General features: G+C 40.8%; 1 long non-coding RNA gene across 1 annotated transcript in view; it reads left to right on the top strand.

Moving 5' to 3' along the window:
- The window catches only part of LOC311615777, a 154,217-nt gene that overhangs the window by 14,596 nt on the left and 119,133 nt on the right, over positions 1 to 20,488 (top strand). The gene's annotated exons all lie outside the window — the stretch shown is intronic.

The following is a 20,488-nucleotide window of genomic DNA, read 5'->3' on the forward strand; positions in this document are numbered from 1 at the left end:
CTGGAGCTCAGGGAGGAGGTGACCTACCTTGCATCATAAGGAACACAAGTGGGACTAGAACCCAGAGTATAGACTTTTGCTCTCTGTCCTGCTCCATCTTTCATTTACTGTTGTTCTGCTTTACCAGCCCTTTAAGCTCTTGGCTTAAAGGAGTCTATAAGTATATCCTGAAGGAATAAGTTTTTGAGGGCTTTATAAATAATACAAAATCCATACAAGTGCCAATTATGGTGTGCATATTAGGGCAATAGAATAAGTCTCTTGCTTGTTGTGAATCTTACATGATCAGGTGTGCAGCTGGTCATGATTAGAGTGACCACATTTACCTTGATTAAATATTTGCTATCACATTTGATTTCTTACTAAATGGTGATTCAGTTTTATAGTTTATTTTGTCCAATGTCATAACATATGTGTGTCTGTTTTTGTATGTGTACATATATATTAGTTAAGAGGACCATTTATGTCCGAGAAGAAACATCAGTCTATGATCTTAGTCAAGATTTTCCCCCTTACAAATTGCTATTTTCAGCCAGATTTATAAGAGGTACTTTAAAGTTTGAATGATTCCGGTTCTAGGAAAAGAAGGGTAATTTCTTGTCTAGAGCAGAAAGAAGGCAAGTTTAATGATATTGAGTCATCTAGGATCAGGCTTTTAAGACACAGCTTGTTGGAGTGCTTGGATTTTGGTATTTAAAACCTTTTAGTTTGAAATAGTGATTTGAATGCAGAACCTGTGTCTGAAATGAACCTTCATAATGGCAGAAACAGCCTTTTCCTAATTATAAGATGCTGACAGACTATCTGTGGGATGACAGAGTGGGCTTGCATCAACCAGGACATTAGTGTCAAGGCAGGTAGGGGTGTCTTTGGGTCACTTGGATAATGAACACTTTGCTCAGGGCTAATCAAGTATCTCTAAAGTCAGGACTGGATTTAGAATTTTCTCATTATGCCCCTTGAAATTGCAGGGTGATTGTGTTGAATACTTGCTGGGCCCTCTGTGTGGGAAACCCATTCCCAATTTTACTTGGTTCAGGAAGGATAGAGCTTTTCTTGTGTTTTTGTAGCCCCTGGGCTTGCTTTAGCCATATCATGACCAGTCTGGAGGGTTCCTATGACATTACCTGCAGTAGCCCCTCAATTGAGATAAGGAAGCTAAGAAGCAGCTGTATTTGCCCGAAAGAGAACACGCATTCCACGGAGGACCAGAGACTGAGCTTCCCAAACTTGTTTCCATTTTAGATATTTGTGGTGCACCAATTAATAAGTCCTGTGTAGGTATGAATTTTGGGAGTGGTCAGGCAGCTCCTGGAACCTTTGGCATGCCAGTACTTATTGTCAGTGTTATTTCTCTCCTGGACACTCTCATATTCTGGCCAGTGAGGAGGGTGAGTGGATGGGTTCGAGTACATGCTCCTTTTCTCTCTCACCTTTTAGTCCCTGCATTGGGTCTTTGGAGGCCTTGTGAGGTGCAAAAGACTTGCTTCCCTTTCTGCCTCCCCCACCCACTCACCCAGTCCCCAGCTTAATGATTTGCCTCCTGTTTGCCTCAGCATCCTCAGGCATTTCATGTCCACTTCTAGCAGTACTGGTGGAAGGCTCCCATGTGAATGCTGTGTTTCTCTCTTGTATTTTATTTTAACCTCCAGTTTTATTTTTGAGAACAGAAGTGGCAGGGGCCACAAGAATGGCCTTCATCTCCCAAAAATTGCCCACCCCCATCCCGTGTTCTCCTTCCTTAGCAGAAGATTTCTTCATGGTTTGTTTGTTTGTTTGTTTGTTTACTTTTTTGGCCATACTTTCCAAGAAATCCATGATTCTCTGTTAAGAGGTAAAAATTGTAGGAATTACAGATTTAGTTTGTGAGTTAAATTTCTCCTTTCAGGCTCTCATTCTCTTTTCTGTTTTTTTATTTTATTTTTTGCTTATTCAGACTGGTCTTAGCACTCATTTTTGTCAGTAGACATTTCTGATATAAAGACTTTCAAGTGATTGCTTGGTTAGGAAATGAACATGGAAAACAATCAGTGATTCTGCATGAATCATGATTGACATATTTTTCCCTTTACTAATTTTAAACCCACATTTTTTTTTGATTGACAGTGTTAATATACTTCAGTCTGTTCACTTCTTTCATTGTATGAATTGGCTGTGAGGTTGTGTGATATGTTGGCTGAGCTGGGGATTATACAACCCAGTTTTCCTTCTTTAATACTTACTGTATGTTTACAGATCTCAACTGTTCCTGTATACATTGGCATGTACGTACCACCAGTGAGGGGAGCATGACTGATATAAACTTTTGTTTCCTAGGTGACTGGAGGAAGCAACTGTGAGCTACAGAATGATTAAAAAAATAAAAGAGAAACTCAAACAATTGTCACCTGATTTAGTAAAAACAAAAACAAAAACATAAAAGCTTCCATTTAAGTGAAGATTTTGTCATTAGATGGCCTACCTGTGTAAGCAAATTCACAGTACCAAGGAGGGTTAGTTCCATAGAGTTCTGGAGTCAGCAGTGTAAGGATCCATAGCAGATCATTTGGGCAATAAACATTTCCAGGCATCTTGTACATGGCCAGGTACTCTTCTGGGGGCTTGGAATGCAGTGAGGAACAAATATCTTCTAGTCTAATTTCCTCTCTTGGCAAATAGGCATCTCAGTTTCCCCAAAGAGTGGAAAGGAATTGCTTAAAGAATGCAGAGCCCCTGGCACCAGGAAGATGCCTTTAATACCTTAACTCTCTGCTCTTACCCCAATTGTGCTATTGCCATGGTTACAGTCCCCCACGTGACTTGAGCAAATGGCCACAAATGAAATGGCTAATATACTTTTTAAAATATTTTTATTGATTTCAGAGAGAGAAAGGAAGAGGGAGAGAGAGATAGAAACATCAATGATGAGAGAGAATCATTCATAGGCTGCCTCCTACATGCCCTCTACTGGGGATTGAGCCTACAATTTGGGCATGTTCCATGACTGAAAGTTGAACCATGACCTCCTGATTCATAGATTGACACTCAACCACCGAACCACACCAACCAGGCTACGGCAAGTAATGTCTTAAAAGGAGAGAATAGTAAAGAACCCTGCCAGGATTAGGGCTATATTCTAGTAGCTCAGTGATGCTCAAAAAGACTGTTTTTCTGTGCTCTGATTAACCACAGCCTAGCTTAGTAGTCAAGCCCCCTTTGAGGCACCTGGCCTGTTAATCTCCAGAGTCCCCAGGGACTTGCACATGGAAAATGCTCAGTAAATTTGGGGAGAATTGTGCCGAGTTAGTGAGAGGAGCACTGTGGAAGAAGACAGTGGAATCACTGAATGAAAGGAGCTGGCAACTGAGCTTCTAGACCGTAAACTTGTGCCCTGTTGGCAGCTGGCTTCTGTGGCCTGGCTCCAGAAAGCTGTCACCATCCCCACCCCCACTTGCTGAATTGTCCCTAGAAGGGATCTGCCCTGTCACATCAGACACTCAGCTGAAAGCTGTGGGGATTATGAAGCCTGCCACATTAGCACATCTTTCTCTTTTTAGAGATAAGAGTGTCAGTCACTGTGATGGGCAGCAAGACACTGTTCATTGTTATTAATTATTAGTTGTCAACTCAGAGACTTAATGGAACTAATAAGATTGAGGCAGGTTGTAGACAATATTGTTTAGAGGAAATGGAATACCCTTAATTGTCAAAGTCTGCTGAGACACTTGCATATTCTCTTCTGCTGCCGGCATAGGGTTGTTGAGAACTCACATTGAGTTACTATACAGAGTACTTACTCCTTGCATGATGGTAGGGCAAGAACTCTGTGGTCAGCAATTGTGTCTGCTCACAGAACTCACCCTGGGCCAGTTGAACAAAGCTTACTGCTTTTATTGTACTGCCTCCTGTGTTTTTCCTGGTCTCTTGCTTTATATCTGCTTGACCTCTTTCTCCTCATTCATCCCTTGGACAACTCTAAATGGGCCCATGTGTACCCCCAGAAGCAGCCCTCTTTGTCTTCTCTTCCTTTCCTCCTTTCCATTTTATGCCAATATTTGCTTGGTTTAAAGCTTATAAAATGTTATTTTGTTAAATCATGTTTTTATTTAAGTAAGAATGACTTTCAGGCTGAAGCTATTTTATTGTTAGGAGTCAGAAAAATCCATTTTGATAGTGGAATAACACAACATATTTTAGTTCTGTCTTCTTGATTTTCCTTTAATGGCATTGTAAAACTCCAAGTCTAATATTGTTCTCAACATTTCAAAACCAGTTACTTTTAAGGGGTTCTCTGGGGGCCCTCTGCCTGTGAGCTGGTATCAGCTGAACCTTCTAGCCCTTCTAGTAACACTTTTGGACAGTCTGATTTTGCTATTTTTCATCTACCTTATCTAGCTTCCAGATGTTCAGAATTCAATAGTTGACAAACTGATTCGATGCCCATTGTGAATTGCCTTCCATTTGTTCTGGGAATATGAAAATCATCAAGATGTGGTTCCTGCCCTCTGAGAACTTATGACCTGTCTATAGGGATGACAGACATGGGCAGTCCATTATACTATACTATAATGTTTCTACTCCATGATAGAGGTATGAAGTCTTACTATGGGAACATAGAAGATTTATTAATTCTGCCCTGACAGGAGGAAGGCTGCTAAGTACAGCTGTTCAGGTCATTTGGCATAGGGGTGCCAAATCTAAGTAGAAATCATCCACACTATAAGCATCAAAATGTATATATTTATTAAGATACTTTTCTAACAGATGGAAGAATGTGTCTTGGGGAAGGGCCACATTTTTCTAAGTGTCACTAAGACACTGCTTGGGGCAGCAGGTGGCTCTGGGAATGCATATGATTAGAAAGGCTTGAAGAGGAAACAATATTGCATCTAGGCTGTATAGGGGTTATAGGAATTGGCTGGCCAGGCAAAGGATATTCTAGATAGAGGGAACATGTGCTGTGACAGAGGTAGGAAATTATAATAGTATGTCTACAAAATGAAGAGTGGCTGGGTATGGCTGTTGCAGAGCACACATGGTAGAGCATAGTGGGCCATGGTCTGAATACATAGTTTGGAGATAGATCATGAAGAGACTGGAATGTTATGACAATAGTATGAACTTTATCCCAAATATATTATAATGCTATTAAAGGTTTTATGTTGATTTCTTTTTAAAAAAAATGAGATTTATAACTTACTAGAGGCCCAGTGCATAAAATTTGTGCATGGGAGGGGAGTCCCTTAGCCAGGCCTGAACCCTCTCACAATCCTGGACCCCCTCGGGGGATAACCGGCAGTCAGACATCCTTCTTGCAATCTGGGACCGCTGGCTCTTAACCACTCGCCTGCCTGCCTGATCGCTCCTAACTGCTCACCTGCCGGCCTGATCACCCCTAACTGCTTGCCTGCCTGCCTGATTGCACCTAACCCCTCTGCCTGCCTGTCTTATCACCCCTAACAAGTCACTTGCTTTCCTAATAACCCCTAACCACTCTGCCTGCCTCCCTGATTGCCCCTAACCACTTGCTTGCCTGCTTGATTGCCCCTAACTACCTCTGCCTCAACCCCCACTGCAGCAACTTTGTCTGGAAGGATGTCTGGAAGGCCGTTCGGCTGTCCAGTCAAATTAGCATATTATGCTTCTACAATATTATTATAGAATCCAAAGTGGTGGAACATAAATACACCAGTATAGGTACTAATAGTATAAGTAGAAAAACAAACAAACAAACAAAAAAACACAAAACAAAACACTGACGGCAGAGGTCTCAAAGGCCTATGAAGCCAGACAGATAATGAGTGAAAGTAATAAGAGAACTTGGGTTTAAGACAATAGATGGTGACCTGAAGAGCAAATGTTCCATGGAAGGGGCAGCCATACTCAGCTTGGCTAATTGTTTCCAGGAGGGATTGCAGACCAGGTGCAATAGGGTCTCCATAATTTACATGAGAAAATAAAAACTTGCATATCAATGTATAAATATTCTAAATTTTAAGTGTTGGCATGTAATCAAGATTTTTAAAAACACAACATGCCATATAAGGTAGGCCTGCCGACCAAAGTTGGTTAGCAGGCCACTGGTTTGCAATCTCTGATAATGAGGGAAGGAAAAAAAAAATCTAGGAGTCTGAGATGAGCTAACAATGAAAATAAATTGATTTTGACCTTCATTGCAGGTAAAACAAATATGAACATCAATTATGTTCCTAGTCACATTAAAAGAAATGGAGGCCAAATGTAGCAGGCAATACATGGTGGGGAAAAAGTAGGTTTACAGTTGTTTGTATGGAAAACAATACTATAATTAATAAACAATAATACAAGAAAATCTCATGTACTCATAACTGTAAACCTACTTTGCCCAATTCTGTATGGTCTCTATGGATATGGAAAAATGAACTGAAATTAAATAAGATGGCTGATGAATAGGACTCAATGCTAATCTTTCATCACAAGTTCTTCCTCTAAGAATGTTTTTCCCTAATGATCCTTGGATGGTTGTGGCAGGATTGTCACCAGCCAGAACTTGAGTAAGATTTCTTGAGAAGAGAGTCTCAAGGTGAAGAGTGTATGACAATTCTCTATTATACAACTTTTCAGGATTGTGACCCTTACCTCTGGCATTAGGGGCTTGAATGCTACATCTAAGGGCTTCTATAAACCTATTTAGATACTGAGTAGGCTTTAGATATGTTTTTTATAGTACCTGGCTCACCTTCAGCCCCAGCTTAAGGTATAGTCCATGGCTAGACATATTTAATACAATCTGTTTCCCACAGTAGCTAATTGAAAAAAGGTGGGCGATTTTAAGGTATTGCTAAGCTATAAATTGGTATATAGTCTTTAATAGGATTACCTGTCTCATGCCCTTTAGCCTCCATTGTTTGGTTCAGAGGTGTGGACATTATTTGAAGCTGGATGAACTCCCTTGTGTAGGAGTTTTGAACTTGACCTTAAGAGAGTAAGACCTGAAGCTGTACTTTGTAAGGTTTTGGCGTGCATGCATACACACACACACACACACACACACACTCACTCACACACATATATATATATAGAGAGAGAATTTATAAGTGAATGTGTATATGTTCATAGGTAGCTAGCTGATGGTATTTGAATCCCTACTTCCTGTTGTTTCTGAGGATTCTTGTTCTTTCTAGGCCATGAAGTTTTTAAATCTAAAGTGTGGGGGTTTTTTTGGGGGGAAGGCTTAGAATAGATTGAATTTGGTTTCTATCTCTTGCAATCAAAATATTCCTGAGTAGAAAAAAAAAAAGGTGGTGGCATAGGTAAACACCTGAAATTGCTGCCTCACATAATCACTTCAAAATACATCTAAAAGACAAAATGGACATCATCCAGAACCATGGGAAGGGTGGCTGAGTGGAAATTCTACAAGTAGAAGGAAAGAGAAAAGCATACTCAGGCTTGGAGGAGGGGCAGAGGTGCAGAAGTGAAGTGCAGAGGTACAGAAATGCAAGTGTAGAAAGGGCTGGCAACTGAATATGCTGCTGTCTTTTTCAATCAGGAGTGAGACACAAGCTCCAGACTGCTCTGAACTCCAGTTCTGGTTGGGACTCTGGGGACCCAGACTCATACGGGAAGAAACTGGACTGTCTGACATTGGGCAGAACTCGAGGGCAGCTTTCTCTCAGGGATGCTTGCAGTGATAATTGTTCTTGCATGGTGCCATGGGATTCAGAGACACAGGACCTCTTCCAGGCAGGGCTGACAGTCAGCCATTGCAATTTGTTCCACCCTGGTGATTCCCTGAGACCCTACCCCACCCAATTTGTGTGCAGAGGATTTTTCATATGAATGGCCTGGCCCTTTGCAATCTGAAACCTAACATACTGAAGCTGGATCAAAGAGACCTAGAGCCTCCAAAAGAAGACAAAAGGCTCAATGGCAGCTTGCATTGCTTCACAGCTGGGCTTCATCTGGGCACCTCTAAACCCCAAACAAAGGGAAGGAATCAGTATATCTCTTTGTAGCTTCTGTACAACCACTTCAAAACTACAACTAAAAGACAAAATGAGTATCATCCAAACCACGGGAAGTCTGGCTCCAAGAGGCAATGTACCTAGTGGTCAGAGAGAGACCATCCAGACTACAATTCTTCAGATCCATAAGAGACACACTCAGGGGGCAGACTCAGTAAGCACCAAAGCCCCACTGAAGCAAGTCTTACCCCATAAGGGTGTCTCCAGTACAAAAGTTCTCCCATCATAGACACAACTGGGGCCAATTTCTCCCAGTGATATCAACAGCAAAGATTAACTACAACAAGACTGTGAACACAGCCCACAAAGAGGTGCACCAAGAGTTTCCACCTCAGATAACTGGGGAGGTTGACCCATTGGGCCCTATAGGACACCTAGCACACAAAGCCACACTATCAACACAGGGAAGCAGCCAAAATGCTGAGACAAAGAAACAGGTCACAAATGAAAGAAATGGAGGAAAACAAACTACAGGATATATAGTTCAAAACCACAGCTATAAGATTACTCAAGAATCATCTAGAAACCACCAATAAATTTACTGAGACCCTTGAGGTTATGAAAAAAGACCAACAAGAAATTAAGCATACATGGACTGAAATAAAGAATAATATACAGAAATCCATCAGGAGAATAGAGGATCGCGAGAATCAAGTCAAAGATATGAAATATGAAGAAGCAAAAAACACCCAACCAGAAAAGAAAAAAGAAAAATAATCCACAAATATGAAAGATAATGTAAGGAGCCTCTGGGACAACTTCAAGTATACCAACATCCGAATTATGGGGGTTCCAGAAGAAGAGAGAGAGCAAGATATTGAAAACCTATTTGAAGAAATAATGACAGAAAACTTCCCCTACCTGGAATGAAATAGTCTTATAAGTCCAGGAAGCACAGAGAACCCCAAACAATAGGAATCCAAAGAGGACCACACAAGACACATCATAATTAAAATGCCAAAGCCAAAAGACAAAGAGAGAATCTTAAAAACAGCAAGAGAAAAACAGTTATTTACCTACAAGAGAGTACGCATATGACTGTCAGCTTATTTCAAAACAGAAACTATGCAGGCCAGTAGGGAGTGGCAAGAAATATTCAAAGTGATGAATATAAAAAACCTACAACTAAGACTACTGTACCCAGCAAAGCTATCATTTAGAATTGAAGGTCATAAAAAGAGCTTCACAGATAAGAAAAAACTAAAGGAGTTCATCACCCCCAAACCAGTATTATATGAAATGCTAAAGGGTGCTCTTTAAGAAGAAGAGAAAGAAGAAAAATGTAGACAAAAACTATGAACAACAAAGTGACAACAAATACATATCTATCAAGTGAATCTAAAAATTAAGTGAATAAAAAGTCTGATGAACAGAATAAACTGATTAATATAATAGGATCAGTGGTATAGAAAGGAATTGGACTGACAATTCTCGGGGAAAAGGGGTGTGGAGATATGGGGAAAGACTGGACAAAAATTGTACACCTATGGATAAGGACAGTGGGAGAGGGTAATGGCAGAGGGTGGGGTGGGCACCAGATAGAGGGGAGCTATGGGGGAAAAAAAGAGCAACTGTAATAATTTGAACAATAAAGATTTATTAGTAAAAAAAAAAAAAAGGTTCCCGAGTAATGGAATTGGATAAGGATAAATTCTGTGATTTCTGGAAAATAGTAAAATAATGAAGCCTGTAACTGAATAGCTGAAACTCAAAGAATATCTACCAACATTATTCATTGAATCAGACTATAAGGGACCTTGGTAATCATTTTCTTGCTCATTAAGTAAAGGTATTAGATAGGCAGGTGTTTATCGATATGAAGGAACTGAGACTCAAAGAAAGCCAAGGTGGCCCTCAGTTAGTTTCTTCCTCTCTGAATCTTGGTTTCCTTATCTTCTCAGTGAATGGTGATAATACATCCTGTGCAGGAATATTCTAAAGCTTAAATGGGGTAACACACAGGAAAGCATCTAGCATTATTTCCTCAGCACTGTGTAAACTCAATGAATATTGATTTCCCCCATCCATTATTTTCCTGATTGAGTGCCATAAATGAGCCAGCACTGATGTTTCTTCAAGAACTTTTGATAGGGCTATTAATCTATGGAGGCTAACTTCCAAATTTAACCAACTATTAGCCATCTTCTTTCAGCTTCCCTGTTAGCAACTATTTGTTTCTTTCCTAATATGTGTCCTGCCCTTCATCACAAAGAGGAATTTCTGATTATGAGTGGGATCCTTTTAGACTTGAAACAAAGCATGACATAGGAGTTATTTTTTATTTTGCTGGCTTAAATCTCCTTGCCCTGGTGATCTTAGAAAGATTACCTTAGTGATAAAGACATTGTGGATTAAAATCACATGTCCTGAAAAGGTGGAACAAAATGTAAGCATTGTCTGCTCTCAAGGTTGGGCTCCCTCATTAAAATGTCTGTACTATGTTTCTCTTTCCCAGAGATGGATAAAAATGAATAAAACCACCAGGCCTTTTTGCTTAACCATGTCATTATAGTTTTATAGTAGTTATATTTCCTGAATGTATTTATATATGAGAATCCAGAGAAGGCCGTGAAATATATTCTAAAGCTTAAGGGGTAGGAGCACACTCTGGGCTAGTTATTTGGTGTGTGTCTTAGATGAATTATCTGCCAGGATGCAGATTCTTACAGAAGGCACTCTGCTTTTTATAGTCATGCTCTCTGAAGGGGATGTGGAGAAGGAGAGAGGCTATTGAAAATGCCTTGCAGAGGACAGACAGGGCTTTTCATTGCTTTCAAGAAGGTGTTTCCAACTCATTTTCTTACTATTAAAACTACCTGTAAGCCAAGTAGGCCACATAAACTGAGGAAAAAGGAAATGAAGTCCATCAATCTCCCAAGACAGACATTTATTGTACAAAAACCAGGGATTCTTGGGACCATGGGCTCATATTCTGCAGAGGAAAAGGCTCCTGTCTTGGGAACTGCAGGAGCCCTGGAGCTTTTTACTAGTAGTAGACTTGCACTGGTTTCTTGAAAGAAACTGGCCCAGCTAGATGTTGGAGATTAAACCCTTATCTCCATGCAGTGGGCTTTCTTGTTTTGTTGATGGTTTCTTTTGCTGTGGGGATAGGAGTAATTTATTTTGATATAGCCCCATTTGTTTATTTTCTCTTTAGTTTCCATTGGCCTAGGAGCAGTAACAGGACTCCTTTGTCAAATATTAAGTGGGCATAGTGTTTTGGGTCAATTTCAGGGTTTTCTGTTCTATTTCATTGATCTATATATCTGCTCTTGTGCCAATACAAGGATGACTTAAGAATAGTGGCTTTGTAATACAGCTTGAAATCTGGTATTGAGATCCCTCCTACTTTATTCTTCTTTCTCAGGATTGCTGTAGCTATTCGAGGTCTTTTTTTATTCCAGATGAATTTTTGGAAAGTTCTTTTTAGGTCTGTGAAATATACTGTTGGTATTTTAATGGGGAGTGTATTGAATCTATAGATTGCTTTGGGTAGTATGGACATTTCAATGATGTTGAGTCTACCAATCCATGAACATGGTATGTTCTTCCATCTGTTTACGTCTTCCTCTATCTCTTTTTTCAGTGTCGTGTAGTTTTTCACATATAGGTCTTTTACCTCCTTAGTTAAGTTTCTTTTGGTATCAATTTTTTTGGTGAGATGGTAAATGGCATTGCTTTTTAAGCATCTCATTCTGTAAGTTCACAATTGGTGTATAGAAATGCCATAGCCGAGACCAGTTTGGCTCAATGGATAGAGCGTCGGCTTGGGGACTGAAGGGTCCCAGGTTCAATTCCGGTCAGGGGCATGTGCCTTGGTTGCAGGCATATCCCCAGTAGGGGGTGTGCAGGAGGCAGCTGATCGAGGATTCTCTCTCATTGATGTTTCTAACTCTCTATCTCTCTCCCTTCCTCTCTGTACAAAATCAATAAAATATATATTAAAAAAAAAGAAATGCCATAGATTTCTTGGCATTAATTTGTATCCTGCAACATTGCCAAATTCAATTATTAATTCTGTTAGTTTTTTTATGGAGTCTTTCGTGTTTTTATATGCAATATCATGTCATCTGAAAATATGGACAGCTTTACTTCTTCTATTCCAATTTGGATGCCTTTTATTTCTTCTTCTTGTCTGATTGCAAGTGCTAATATTTCCAGTAATATGTCAAACAGGAGTGGCGAGAGTGGCCATCCATGTCTTGTTCCTGTTTTTAGAGGAAATGATTTGTTTTTGCCCATTGAGTATGGTGTTTGCTCTGGGTTTATCATATATGGCTTTTATCATGTTGAGGTATGATCTTTCTATTCCCACCTTGCTGAGAGTTTTTATCAAGAAAGGGTGTTGAATTTTGTCAAATGCTTTTTCTGCATCAATTGATATGACTATGTGATTTTTATCTCTCAATTTGTTTATGTGAGGTATCACGTTTATAGACTGGTGGATATTGTACCATCCTTGCATTCCTGGGATAAATCCTAGGGTGGGAGATAGGCTCTTTGACTCACAGAAATCTGTGGCTGGGATGTCTGAATTCTTGTTGTCTGTTGGTCTGAAGCTGTAGTCCCAGTTTTCTTTCTCCAGTGGCTACAGAGTCCTGGTTTGCATCTGAGATGAGAATGGGTGGTGCTGAGGCCAGGATCTTAGTCTCAAGCAGCTCTGTTTCTCAAGATGACATGGTCTCTGTGCTCATACTGGCTGGCCAGAAGTGTCTGCTTTGTGCACGGGGCTCCACTGTCTAAGACTGCCTGGTTTGGTAGCCCTTGGAAGACCTGCAGAATCTAATTGTATGTAGCTCATACACACACACACACCACACACGTCTACACTCTCATCTATGGTTCCATCACTCTCTCATACTCTCTCCCTTCCTACCTTACTGCTGATCGCCATCTTTCTGCCTCTTTGTTTCTATCTTTTGCCCTTGGCATTTTAATTATGATGTGTCTTGGTGTGATCCTCTTTAGATTCCTCTTGTTGGATGTTTTATGTGCTTCCTGGCCTTGTAAGTCTTTTTCTTTCACCAGGTAGGGTAAGTTTTCTGTCATTATTTCTTTAAATGGGTTTTCAATATCTTGCTCTCTCTCTTCTTCTGGCACCCCCATAATTCAACTATTGGTACACTTGAAGTTGTCTCAGAGGCTTCTTACACTATCTTCATATTTTTGGATTATTTTTCTTTTTTGCTCTACTCTTGGATATTTTTTGCTTCCTTGTACTTCAAGTCTTTGACTTGATTCTTGGGATCCTCTGTTCTACTGCTGAATCTCTGTATATTATTCTATATTTTAGTCAGTGTATGCTTAATTTTTGACTGTTCCTTTCCTTTTTTTTTTGCATTCTCACTAAGATCCTTGAAGGTCTCACTAGAGAGGTTTCTAGAAGATTCTTGAGTAATTTTATAACTGTGATTTTAAACTCTATATCCAGTATTTGCTTTCATCCATTTTTTTTCATTTGTTACTTGTTTCTTTGTCTCCACATTTTAGCTGCTTCCCTGTGTTTGTTTCTATGTATTGGGTAGCTGCTAAGTCTCCTTGAGTTGTGTGGTAGGTGTCCTATAGGGCCCATTGGCTCAGCCTCCCCATTCACCTGAGGTGGACACTCTTGGTACATACCTCTTTGTGGGAAGTGTGTAGAGTCTTGTTATATTTAAGCCTTGATTACTTTTGGTATCACTGGGAGGAATTTATCTCCAGGCCAATTGGCTGTGAGGACCAGCTCTTTTTACAATAGAAGAGCTGCTGTGCAGGAGACACCCTTTTGGGGCAGGACTTGCTTCAATGGAGCTTTGGTGCTCACTGAGTCTGCCCCTTGATTGTGTCACTTATGGATATGAAGAGTTTTAATCTGGTATGACCTCTGGTATGACCACTGACCACTGGGTACACTGGCTCTTGGATCTCCAAGTAGGTGCAAGGTCAGCCACTGTCTGGGGCTGTCCATCACGAGCTACAGAGATATCTTCAGATTCCTCCTCCTTGTGTGAGGTTTGGAAGTGCCTGGAGGAGGCCCAGCTGTGAAGCAAGGCAGGCTGCTGCTGCCAGATTGATTGCTTTGGGCCTCCCTGACCCGTCTGCTGCTGTTTGACAGGTTTTAGGCTGAGAAAGGACAGAGTATTCATATGCAAAAGCTGCTGTGCACAGCTTGTGTGGGATTGAAAATTGGGGGACAGAGGCTCAGGGAATCATCAAGGCAGAGCAAATAGCAATGGCTGCTAGTCAGCCCAGCACCAGAGAGTTCCCTGCGCAAGAACAATGACCTCTGTGCACACCTCTATCTGAAAGGAATCTGCTCTCACATTTCTGTCCCGATGCCAGATAGTCCAGTTTCTCCCTGTATGTGTCTGGGTTCCCCAAGTCTCACTCAGAACTGGAGTTCAGAGCAAGTGGGCATTTGTGTCTCCCACACAATTAAAAAATCAGTGCACCCAGGTGCTAACCCGTTCCATGCTTCCACACCTCCTACTAGTCTCAATACATTTTCTTCTTTACCTCTTTAATTGTAGAACTTCCACTCAGCCAGCTTTCCCACAGTTCTGAATGATACTTTTTCTGTATTTTGTTGTAATTTTGATGTGGTTGTGAGAGGCAGCAAGTACAGGTGTTTATGTATCCTGCCATCTTAGTTCTTCCTTTGGTTACACACCTTTTAATTAACCTATTGGCCTTCCTCTCTACTATGGAAGAGACAGAAATAAAATACACTGTTTGCATAGGGTTGAACATGTGCTAAGTACTCTTATGTCTATTTCATTCATTGGCAGAAGAAATGAGTTTTTCCCTAGAATAAGGCTCAGGGATGCTAGGGAGTATCTAGGGAGCTATTGGGAACTCTGTATAGTTCATTCTTCCAGGATTCAGTTCTCTTTTGCCAAATCCTGGTCTTGAAGGCTTTTGGGTCTGGGATCAAGGGCCTGGTTGGAACTTTGCTGAGGGGAAAGTTTGGGGAGTGTCAACTGCCCCAATTATTTCTCCATGGCTTTATGTCATCTGCTCATTGGGTGACTGGTTTCTTGGATGTACAAACAATGTGTGAAGTGACTTTTGATATTTTCTAGCATAGTGCAAAGTTGTACAAGGCTTAAGGAAATACACTGAGCAACACTTTTCCAATTCAGGGTAGGGAGGCAGTTCAGTGAGAGACCACTCAGATGAGCAATAGATAAGCAAGCAGCATCTCTGGGTTGGTGGTTAGTACATTTATAAAATTCAGCATATGGAGTAGTCATGCTCCTAAGAGAAGAAAGAGGAACTCAAATGGAGTGTTCAAAGAGAAGGGGACTAATGTGCTCTTTCTTGACTGGTCAGAGGACTCTTAAGGTATTGAATCCAAATCTGGGTTCCAGAATTAGAAAGTCCAATTACAGTGTATTGGATGGGTCCACATCCTCTATCTGCTACCTACCGTGTTATCTTGGGTAAATTAACTTCTGTGTGCCTCAGTTTTCTCCTCTGTAGAATGGGGGTGAAATAAGTGACATAACCCATGGAATATATCTAGCAAAAAGTGGGCACAGAGTCAGCATTCTATAAATATCAGATGCTGCTCCTTCATTGTCACCCACATAACGCCTGTGTTATTAGGATAAATGTCTCTGTGCTTGCTTGTCTGTGTACTAGACTCTAAGTTCTAGGAGGTCAGGGGCCATGTTTGCTGTGCTCATTGCTCTACACATGTGTCAAACACAAGGCTCACGGGCCAAATCCAGCCCGCCAGGCCTTGCAATGTGGCCCGCACCGCGCTGTCATCACTGCACTCCGCTGTCAGTTTATGACATTGTCAGTTTATGACTGTTCAGTAAACCATTCGGCCCGCGATTTAGGCTGGATTTTAGATTTTGGCCCCTTCTCTGATTGAGTTCGACACCCCTACGTCTAGGATAAGCCCTCAAGAGGAAAATAAGTAAGAGAGGGGAGAAATGGAGAGAGGGAGATGGGGAGGAAAATAGAAAAGTATTATTTGAATGAGGAAGTGACTAGAAATTGTGTCATATGAAGAGTGAAGGACATGGGGATGCATACCCAAGAGAGAAGATTTAGAGAGGCCATGGGAGGAAACTACACATTGAAAAAGGCTCTTCTAAAAGAGAGATATTTCTTTATCAAAGCAAACAGAGCACCTAAAGTATAGGGAGAGGGCAAGTGACTAAAAGTGAAGCATAGTAACCTCCATCTAGGGTAAAAACTGCTGTTTAAAATTTTAACCCTGCTATTCTGGCTCCTGTAAATATTTGCTTGCTTAAAGAATAGGAAAAAAATAAGACTACTCCCATTCCAGAGAGGACATGAACTATGCTCCAGACAGAGTTGTCAGTATTGGCACCAGGCCAAGCCTTGGGATATGGTCTCACGGCCTGTCCGACACACAGTACTTTTTCTCAGAAAGTCTGGAAGTATCATCGCAAATTTGGAAAACAAAGAGTTGAAAAACATAAATAAGGGAGACTTCCACCATATTGGGCCCCAGAATTTGAGAAGCAAGATTTCTTCTGGGCCCACTAGTGCTATCGAAACAGGACTCCAAATAAATTTGGCTTATTGATTAAGGCATCTTCTGATTTACAATATAACAATAGCAATGAAGAACTTACTGAGTGTTCTAAAGAGGGAGGCAGCTGCCTTAGGGAGAAGTGAGTTTCCTGACATTGAAGAAATCCAAGCAGGGACTGGATGCGCCCTGGATCCTGCTGCTGCAGAAGGGCTTCAAACATCAGATGGGACCATACTGCCTGATCTGAAAAATGTCTCAGTCCAATTTCTCCACCTGTTTCTCTAGGACTTTATGTTATTGCTCATTGGGTAGCTGGTGTACTTGGGAGTGCAAATGATGTGTGAAGTGACTTCTGATCTTTTTTGGCACAGTGCAAAGTTGTCCAAGGTTTAGGAAAGCACTTAGCTACACTGAGCAAGCCTTTCCTAAGTCAGTGTTGGAGAAAAAAAAATAACTCCATTAGAAGTGCTAAATGAGGATCATAATGAGATATCCAAAGTCTTGCCAAGTGAATTTAATGCTTTCTGGTCCCAACAGCCATACGATTCAACTCTTTCTTAGCATAATTAAACAAGTGACAATGAGAATCCTATTCTAAGACATGGTAATGAGATGCTGAGAGGCCTGAATTCAGCTGGAGGGGAATTCCTATTAAATATTTATTAGATATGCAAGTTCTTTAATAGCTAGAAAAAAATAAAAAAGGAAATTTAGTTAAGTGAGGTCCCTTTCCTTTGAAATTAAACTCTTAAAAACAGAAGCTGCTGGGTCACTACTTGTAAGCATCTTCATCTTTCTGGCCTGAGGGCTTGGATTGACTCTATGGCCATAAAACTCATTAGGTGAGCAGGAGCTAAAGAAAAGGAGACTAAATTAGAGAATGATGGAGATTGCTTTCTGGGTGTTTAAGAAGAAAGAAAGATGTAACAAGAGGTAGCAGGTTGGGGTAGAAGAATTATGGAGTGTGGAGTCCAGACTCCTTTAAATTTCAGCTTGAAAATATGAACAAAAAGAGCCACATGCCAATCTGACAAGCTCTGGGGAGGCCTGCGTGACAGTTTTGCAAACTCAGAGACCTAAAATAATTACAAAAGATGGTTTGAAAGTTAAATATCTAACTACAAACAGGTTATAGTGGGTATTCATGTCCTAGACCGATATTTCACCTGACAAAGATCAACTTAGATCTTCTTTAGTGAGCCCATTTGCCTTTTTGCCTCTAAGATAACATATGTGTGAGATGTCTGGGTAACTTGTAACTTCCTTTTTACCCCTGACCCCTCAGGGCACAACAAATGGCCTCAAGACATTCCCTCATTGTTATTGTTATCAAGTTAATTGTCAACTGTTAATTACTTTAAAGTATCCTGTATCCATCTCTGTAAAAGAAGCACATGTCCATCATTTCACCTTTTACCCTAGCCCAGAGGTTTCCCTGCTCTGCTCTGTCCCACCTTCCTAATCTAACACCAATGATTCATGTAACTCACCTAGGTCCCTTTCCTTTGATTGCAATGTATAAATATAGATGTAACCCTGCATTCACAGGAGCATTATCTCAATCAGTTGAGGTTCTGCTTTCTGGCATATGTCAACAGTTTGGCTCAAATAAACTCACAAAAATTCTTTACAGGTTTCAATGGTTTTTTTCCATTAACAAAAACTACTAGGGTGTGGGTATATGTGTGAGAGGGACCTTAGTTGAATTACTTTATCTTCATGAGCCCACAGTCTTCTGTAAAATGGGCTTATTCATTTCTAGTTCACAGTGCTATTCAGAGGACTAAATGTGATAATAACTGTGAAAGTACCTTAGAAACTGGAAAGCACTGTACACACAAAAGGGGCTTGGGTTATTGATTCTTTGAATCCTGCACAAAGATGTGCTGTGGTGCTAGCAGGCTCCTGGCAGAGTTCAAGCACATTGTCTGGTTGTAGTTTCAAGAGGAAAGCAGATTGAATTGGCTGAAGGATTGAAATTCAGCTGCACATTGAATTGTTCCCACCTAGCAAGGGATACTCTGCACACTAACAAGGAACAAAATCATGCATTTTTCCAAGTGATGTTAATCAGTGTTAGAATAAGATGCAGGCTCCTGGCCTGCCTGGAAGGAAGGAAAGCTCAACCTCTGATGAGTAAGTATCATTGGGGACATTTTGAGCAATTATGAGCCTCAACTATGCAACAGGTATATGGGAAGGGGCTTTGCTTAGGCCTTAGGCAAGCCCTGGGAGTTCTGTGAGACCATGGATGTGTATACTGATGTGTTTTGGCTGGGGTAGGCTCCCAGCAATCCTATGTTTATTGCCTCCCTTTCTAGACTTTTCTTTGTCTAAATTTACTACAACATAGAATGGTAACAATAATGATTTCTGCTTCTTGAGTGTCTGCTTATGATGAGTGATACTTAACACTGGCAACAACCTGTTGTGTAAAATGTATTACCATTTTATTGCCATTTTGTAGAGAGGGATATTTGAGCCCAGAGGTGGGAAATAATTTGCCAAAGGTTACAAAGCTACTATCCCAGTTTTTCTGACTCCTAATTCCCTGTGGTTTTCTATTTTCCAATATGCCTTTCATGGAACTATCCAAACTGAATCATCTGGGAAGGAACCATTGCTTTTGCCTGGGGGCACATAGGAAGTCCAGCTTAGAAGGGCCTTGTTCAAGCAGCAGAGAAGAACTGTCCCTAGGCAATTTGGGGTGGGGTGGACAGCTCAGCTGGAGATATCCTTGATTTTTTCTTAGTCCTCTGAGCCCATTCAGCTCTGCTGATTCTTCCAGAGAATTCACTCCTATTGAATTCCTTTCTATGCCTATTTTGTAGCACAGGCACAACTATGTCCTTACCCCACCTTGGATGGCCATAGCAAATCTAATCAGAGGAAGTTTCTTGACCCTCAGGCCCCTCTGCTCCAGAGTCCTCTTCCTCAAAAAGCACCCTGAGAAAGTATGCATTTGTTACAGCCAGATAGTGACACTGAGAAAGAAAACCCCTATTTTGTAAAAAACTGCTGTTTGGAATTTTCTGCTGTTTTTCTTAGATAAAATGTTGCTTTCTAGTTTGCTTTAGCCTGTTTTAATAATGATGAAGATAAACTTAGCTGTATGACCTTGTAGGCCGGAGACTACATATGCTCATAATATCAATGCCATGCCAGGTGCATATTTTAATTGGATAGAACTGTATTGTTTTCAAGGCCAGCATCCAGATAACCACGAAGTGCACATAGGGCTGGCTCTTTAATAAAAAGGGAAGCTCTGCTTGTAGCCTTGCTTAGAATTTGAATTCATTTTCTCTAAGCCCATCGCGCAAAGAATAAAGTGAGTCTCTCCAAACTCTCCTCTTGCATTGTTTGATTGTTCAGGAACTCTGTAACAACACCACTCTGTGCAAAGAACTCAGGCCATGTCAGACCTCTGAACTGTATAGCTAAGTTAGGGAGATAAACATAACTTTGTGAAAAGTGAAATGGCAAGGCAAGACTTTAACAATAGTTCAAATAGATAATTTGCAAGGGGATAGGTCAGAAGGTAGGGTGTGATTCATTTCCTACAAGCACTACTATTAACCATAGGGGCTTATAGGTGGGAGGAAGAGCCCATAGTGGATTTGGGGTAGTAAGAGGCATGATCTAGCAAATGGACACTTATCTGTGTTTTCCAGAGTAAGGCAAATTTGGATGGGGGAACAAAGGTTGTGGAGATCATCCCCATTCATTTTAGAGTAGTAAGCATGTACTGTGGGTCCTCTGTATCCACAATAGGTGACACTGGGGGTAAGTTTCCTCAGGTTGCTTAAAGACAAAGCTTCAGACAAGTAGAAAAAATATAACATACAACCAAAGAGCAGAGAGGTTGTTTGGTTTCCTGTCCCCTATGATACAGGTTCCTTCAGATATAGAAGTATTGAAGGCCTTCCACCACGTGAGTCCAATCTACTTTTCTGGCTTCATCTTCACCTATTCTAGAATTTTTGCCTTATAAATTTCTATGGTAGATTGT

Source organism: Pipistrellus hanaki (assembly GCF_964339955.1).
Source record: "Pipistrellus hanaki genome assembly, chromosome: X".
NCBI classification, from domain to species: Eukaryota; Metazoa; Chordata; class Mammalia; order Chiroptera; family Vespertilionidae; genus Pipistrellus; species Pipistrellus hanaki.